Source organism: Artibeus jamaicensis, unplaced genomic scaffold, assembly GCF_021234435.1.
Source record: "Artibeus jamaicensis isolate MK-2021 breed Jamaican fruit bat unplaced genomic scaffold, CSHL_Jam_final contig_511, whole genome shotgun sequence".
NCBI classification, from domain to species: domain Eukaryota; kingdom Metazoa; phylum Chordata; class Mammalia; order Chiroptera; family Phyllostomidae; genus Artibeus; species Artibeus jamaicensis.
The window spans coordinates 4581855-4587775 of record NW_026521866.1 but is presented as its reverse complement, the minus strand read 5'-3'; the positions used below and the strand labels follow the sequence as shown (position 1 = coordinate 4587775).

The window sequence follows — 5921 nt, the reverse complement described above, 5'->3', positions numbered from 1 at the left end:
TGAAAGCAGGGACAAGCTCTTAGTGTGTGGGAGTAGGAGACCAGTACACAGAGGTGATACAATATTGTATCTAAAATGTCCATTGTCAACAAAAAATATGAATTATTGAAAGAAACAGGAAAGTATGACCTGTACACAAGAAGAAAAGAACAAAAATGTCCAATTAAAAAAAATAAGGAAACCATGTTTAAAGAAGTAAAAAAAGAACACCCTGTACTCCAAGATGGCATCAATCATACCATTGAAGGAGAATAGGCTCATGAATGTCAAACTAGAGGAGTTGCCAACTGGTTACCTATGTGGGATGCCATCCCTAAAGGCATTTGTGGAGCATTTCAAAGAGGTTACTACCAGTATTACAACAAGTATGTCAATGTGAAAAAAGGGAGTGTTGCTGTAGATTCTACAGTGCTGGCACCAATGCTTTTGAACTACTGCTGTTCTTATAAGGAACTCAAACATGAGGGGCAACACAAGTACCACTGAAGAGGACCCAGTGTGGACTCCATATTATTGACCATTATCTTTACACAGTACCTTTGAATCTTTTTATATTGTAATTAACACCTAATAAAATATGGCTAGTAAAAAAAGGTGATAATGCTACTGTTACATTGAATAGAGAATAACAATAAAGAGATAGAAATTACAACAGTACCTTGGTACATATTAATTCATTCTGGAACTCGTGTTGAGTGCTGAAACCAATGAGTACAAAACTGTTCATGAGCTACTGTGAGGCTGAAGTGTCGACCTTTGTTTCAGTGCAAGGTAGGCGCACTGACTGGCAAGCAAGCGCCGAATGCTGAAATGTTTTTTTTTTTCTCATCAGAATGTGACAAGGACTTCCAGCCAATGGAGGCATAGGTAGATACACTTTGCCTCTTCACAATACCAAGAAAAAGACAACAAATTTAAAAACAAAAAATAACCAGAACTGCCATAAAATTGAACTGTATGGAAGTCTGACAACAAAGGTGTTAAAGAAGACACATTCAATCAGACCATTAGAAGGAGTGGAGATGGGCAGTAGGGTTGAGAGGATTCGTGGCAAGGTGGTAGCTGGAGGACAAGGGTGGGCAAGGCAGAGGCTGGTGGATTGGGTGAGTTGGCAGCTGGTGGAGCAGTCAATCCCACGTTGGCATGCAGATAAACTGGGAGGAACAATTGGAGAGCAAGACAGTCCATGCAACCCAGAGTTCCGGTGCAGGAAAATAAAGCCTCAATACCCCTGACTATAAACAAAAAAATCTGTGAGGGTTGAGGTGGTAGGAGAAACTCCTAGCCTCACAGGAGAGTTTGCCAGAGAGACCCACAGGGTCCTAGAAAGTACACAGAAATATCTACCTAGAAATCAGTGCCAGAAGGGCCCAATTCGTTTGTGGGTAACAGAGAAAGGGACTTAAATCCAGCAAAGAGCTGAGCAAACAGCATTGTTTCCTACCTGACCCCTAAGTCACATACAGTACCACAACACAGGAACATGGGTTGCCTTACACTGGCAAATACCTAACAGTCTGCCCCTTACAACATAACAGGTGCACCAAGACAAGAAAATATGGCCCAAATGAAAGAACAGATCAAAGCTCCAGAAAAAATACAACTAAGCAATGAAGAGATAGCCAACCTACCAGATGCAGAGTTCAAAACAGTGGTAATCAGGATGCTCACAGAAATGGTTGAGTATGGTCTCAAAATAGAGGAAAAGGTGAAAACTATGAAAAGTAAAATAAGAAAAATGTACAGAGAACCAACAATGACGGGAAGGAAAGCAGGACTCAAATCAATGGTTTGGAGCAGAAGGAAGAAATAAGCATGCAATCAGAACAAAATGAAGAAACAAGATTTCAAAAAAATGATGAGAACCTCTGGGACAACTTGAAACATTCCAACATCTGAATCATAGGGGTGCCAGGAGAAAAGAAAGAACAAAAACCTGAAAGCCTATTTGAAAAAATAATAAAAGAGAACTTTCCTAATCTGGCAAAGGAACTAGACTTCCAGGAAGTCCAGGAAGCTCAGACTCCCAAAGAAATTGGCCCCAAGGAAGCACACATGAAGGCACATCATAATTACATTACCCAAGATTAAAGATAAGGAGAGAATCTTAAAAGCAGCAAGAGAATAGGAGACAGTTATCTTCAAAGGAGTTCACATAAGGCTATCAGCTGATTTCTCAAAAGAAACCTTGCATGCTGGAAAAGGGGCTGGAAAGAAGTATTCAAAGTCCTAAAAGGCAAGGACTTACATCCAAGATTACTGTATCCAACAAAGCTACCATTTAGAATGGCAGGACACGTAAAGTGCTTCCCAGATAATGTCATATTAAAGGAGTTCATCATAATCAAGCCCTCATTATATGAAATGTTAAAGAAGCTTATCTAAGAAAAAGAAGATCATCAAAACTTTGAACAGTAAAATGACAACAAACTCACAACTATCAACAACTGAACCTAAAACAAAAACAAAAACAAACTAACCAAACAACTAGAAGAGTCACAGATTCACAGAAATAGAAATCATGTGGAGGGTTAACAGCAGGGAGGGGATGGGTAAGAATGGGGAAAAACATACAGGGAATAAGAAGCATAAATGATAGGTACAAAATAGACAAGAAGAGGTTAAGAATAGTATGAGAAATGAAGAAGCCAAAGAACTTGTATGTGTGACCCATGGACATGAACTAAGTTTGGGGACTGCTGGTTGGGGTGGAGGGGTGGTACAGGGTGAATGGGAATAAAAAGGAGGGGAATGGGACAACTGTAATAGCATAATAAATAAATAATATTTTTATAAATAAATAAATAAATAAATATCATATGATATAGTTTTCCATAAAAAATAATGTGATGTACACAGGGTTTGATGAGTTCTGAAGCTGATAATACTGAAGTATGACTACATTTAAATAAACAACAAAAGGAACATTCTAGAGTTTAAAACTATAATAACAGAAATGAAAATTTCCTTGAAGGGGCTTAACAGTACCTTTTAGCTAACAGAAGAAACAATTATCAAATTTGAAAATAGGTTTATACAGAGTATGTAATCTGAAGAACAGAAGGAAAAATAATGTGGAAAAATGAGCAGTGCCTCAGAGAAAAATGGGACACCACTAGCATACCACATGGGCAAAATGAAATGATCAGGAGAGGAGAGAGAAAGGAGCTGAAAAACATTTGGAAAAATGATGACTGAAAATTCCCAATCATATTTAAAAATACTAACCTAGACATCCAGGAAGATTAAAGGATTCCAAGTAGAATAAGCTCAAGTGGATTCACAAGTTCTTTGTAGAAAAAAATGCTAAAAGTCAAAAAGGAGAAAACCTTGAAAGCCACATGAGAAAAACAACTCATCACTTACAAGGGAACCACAATAAGACTTGAAGCTGATTTACCTGAAGAAACAATGGAAGCCAGAATGCAGTGGGATAACATGTTCAAAGTGCTCCTTGGAGAAAATTGTCAGCCAAAAATTTTGTATCTAACAAAGCTATCTTTCAAAGCTGAAGATAAAATACACTCCTAGATAAACAAAACTGAGAGAATTTGTAGCAGACAACCTCTTGTACAAGAATAATAAAGGAATTTCTTCCAGCCAAAAGCAAGTGACCCTAGACAGTAATTCACACCCACAGTGTAAATGACCTTTGAAAATATTATTTTAAGTAAAAGAAGCCTAATAAAAAGGTCACATATTACTTGATTCTGTTTGTATGACATATCCAGAATAGGTAAATCCATAGAAACAGAAATTATATTGGTAATGGTCAAGAGCTGGAGGGAGGGAGAAGTTGGGTGTAACTGATTAGTGTGTACAGAGTTTTCTTTTAGAATGCTGAAAATGTTTTTGAAGTAGATAAAGATGGAGGTTGCAAATATCATGAATTCACTAAATTCCATTAAATTGTTCACTTTAGAATGGTTTATATTATGTTATGTGAATTTCATCTCAATAAAAATTGAATCAGGTGGTCAGAAGATGGCAGCAAGGTAGATGGGAGTGTAACCCACTTCCCCTGTGCACAGGTGGAACACCTAGCCAATCTTCTGTGGAACAGAGTGAACGGTCAACGGTACCCCAGCATATATGAATGTTGGAGGCCAAAATTGTAGAGGATATTGAAAAACAGATGGTAAGGAGATTACTTTGGGATTGTAAGGTTTCCGGGGTCAGTGTGGGGACCAGGGCCGCTGCAGCCCCTGACCCAGTGTCAACCAGTGCCTACCCCAGAATACTTCGGTGAGAGCCAAGTAAATGGTTCCCTCCCCTGCCTAACAGGGAGGATAGAGTGGCACCAGGATGGACCTGGATGCTTGAAGTTGCTGTGGGGAATAAACATGAAGTGGGAGGTGCACAGGGACAGTGCTCACCCACTGAGAAAATGGATGCTGGCTGAGTTATTTACAGAAAAATTGGAGAGCTCGGTGACAACAGAAGGGAGAAGAATTGGTCTGTGATGGTTCCTGACCCAGAAAGTCTCCAGTTTGGCTGGAGAATTTTGCTGTATGAGAGGCTCAGCACTTGTTAGGGACAGTAGACCTGAACAGAGAGATTTTGTTCAGAAGGAGGCTCTAGGTATCTGTTTGGGGAATTCTCCCCCACCCCTGTCACTGCGGCCACAGCCTTTGCCATGCTCCGCCCCCCCCACCACAGCCATGGCCCCTGATCCCACGCCTCAGCATTGGAGGCCTCTGAGCCCACCCCCATCGCCACTGTAGCTTCCACAGCAGTGTCCCCACCCAACAGGGCGAGACGGGCTAGCTAAGATGAGGGAGGAGATGCCCCACCCCCATAGAGGAGAGCAGCAGGGTTCAGTGAGTTAGCAGTTTCCAGAAAGATTTAACTCAGTGGGGGGAGCTGAACTACCCTGAAGAGACTCTGAGAGTGCCTTGGATCTAGGACAGCAAAGAGTGAGAAGGTGGTGTATAAGTTTCCCCTAATTAGTGCACCTCAAGGATGGCACAACAGCTGGACTGAAGGTGCCTAACTGGCATAGAAGGGCAGTAGGGGCCCAGCGGCAAATGGAGGAAATGGGCTGGAGGCTCAGCAACTGTGAAGAGTGTGTCCCAGACCTGGCCCCCATCCTTGCAACACAATAGGAAGGGAGAAAAGCAAAACCCAACCCCCTTCAGCCTGTGGCAGCCAGAAAGACCAGCAGAACTCACATGGCTGGTTTAAAGTCAGCGAGAGACTTTTCTTTCTTTTATTTTGTATTGTGTTATTTATTTTTATTATTTTTCCACCAAGTGAGACAATAAGACCAGGAGCTGTAAAAGGACCAGAGTCAAACCCAAAGAGGGATCACATGGCTAATTCAAACATCTGAGAAACAGACAAATTTCACATTGCTATTCCAAAAAATTTGCATGTTATTGTTTATTTGTATTATTATTTTTAATTATTTTTACTTCTTTAATTAGTATTTTTGTATTTCTCTTCTTTCTGTTTAGTTTTGTTCATTTTCTTTGTTTAATTGCATTATTTGACTGGTTTTCCTTGTTTTCTCTTTCTTACTGTATTTTTAATTTTCCTTCTTTCACTTCACTTGTGTTTCAATAGCCCACTACTAGGTTATGTACTTCCTATTCTCATTATTCAGATCATATAGTTTCTGTAATATGATTGTTGTTCCAGCATTGATGTAAATAAATGTTACTCAGTACAATTGTAAATACTACACAGCACCACTCCCAGAACTTAGCCCATTCCACTGTCTTCCAGAACTTTATTACTGTTGTAGTTAAGTCTTCTGTCACACACTACACCTACTTTCTATCGTTTACTCTCACTATATCTCATAATCTCACTTCCCACAAGCTCACTGTTTTATGAATTCAACTCACAATCCTTCCCCCCTCTCACAAGACTTATCTCTTTCCCACTTTCTAGAATGTGGCTAGTTGGGTGAAATATCA

The 5921-nt window shown here is 40.0% G+C and overlaps 1 pseudogene; it reads left to right on the top strand.

Moving 5' to 3' along the window:
* The first annotated feature begins 223 nt into the window (after nt 1-223).
* LOC128627980 (ATP synthase subunit f, mitochondrial-like) lies at nt 224-486 on the top strand (annotated as a pseudogene).
* The last annotated feature ends 5435 nt before the right edge of the window (nt 487-5921 follow it).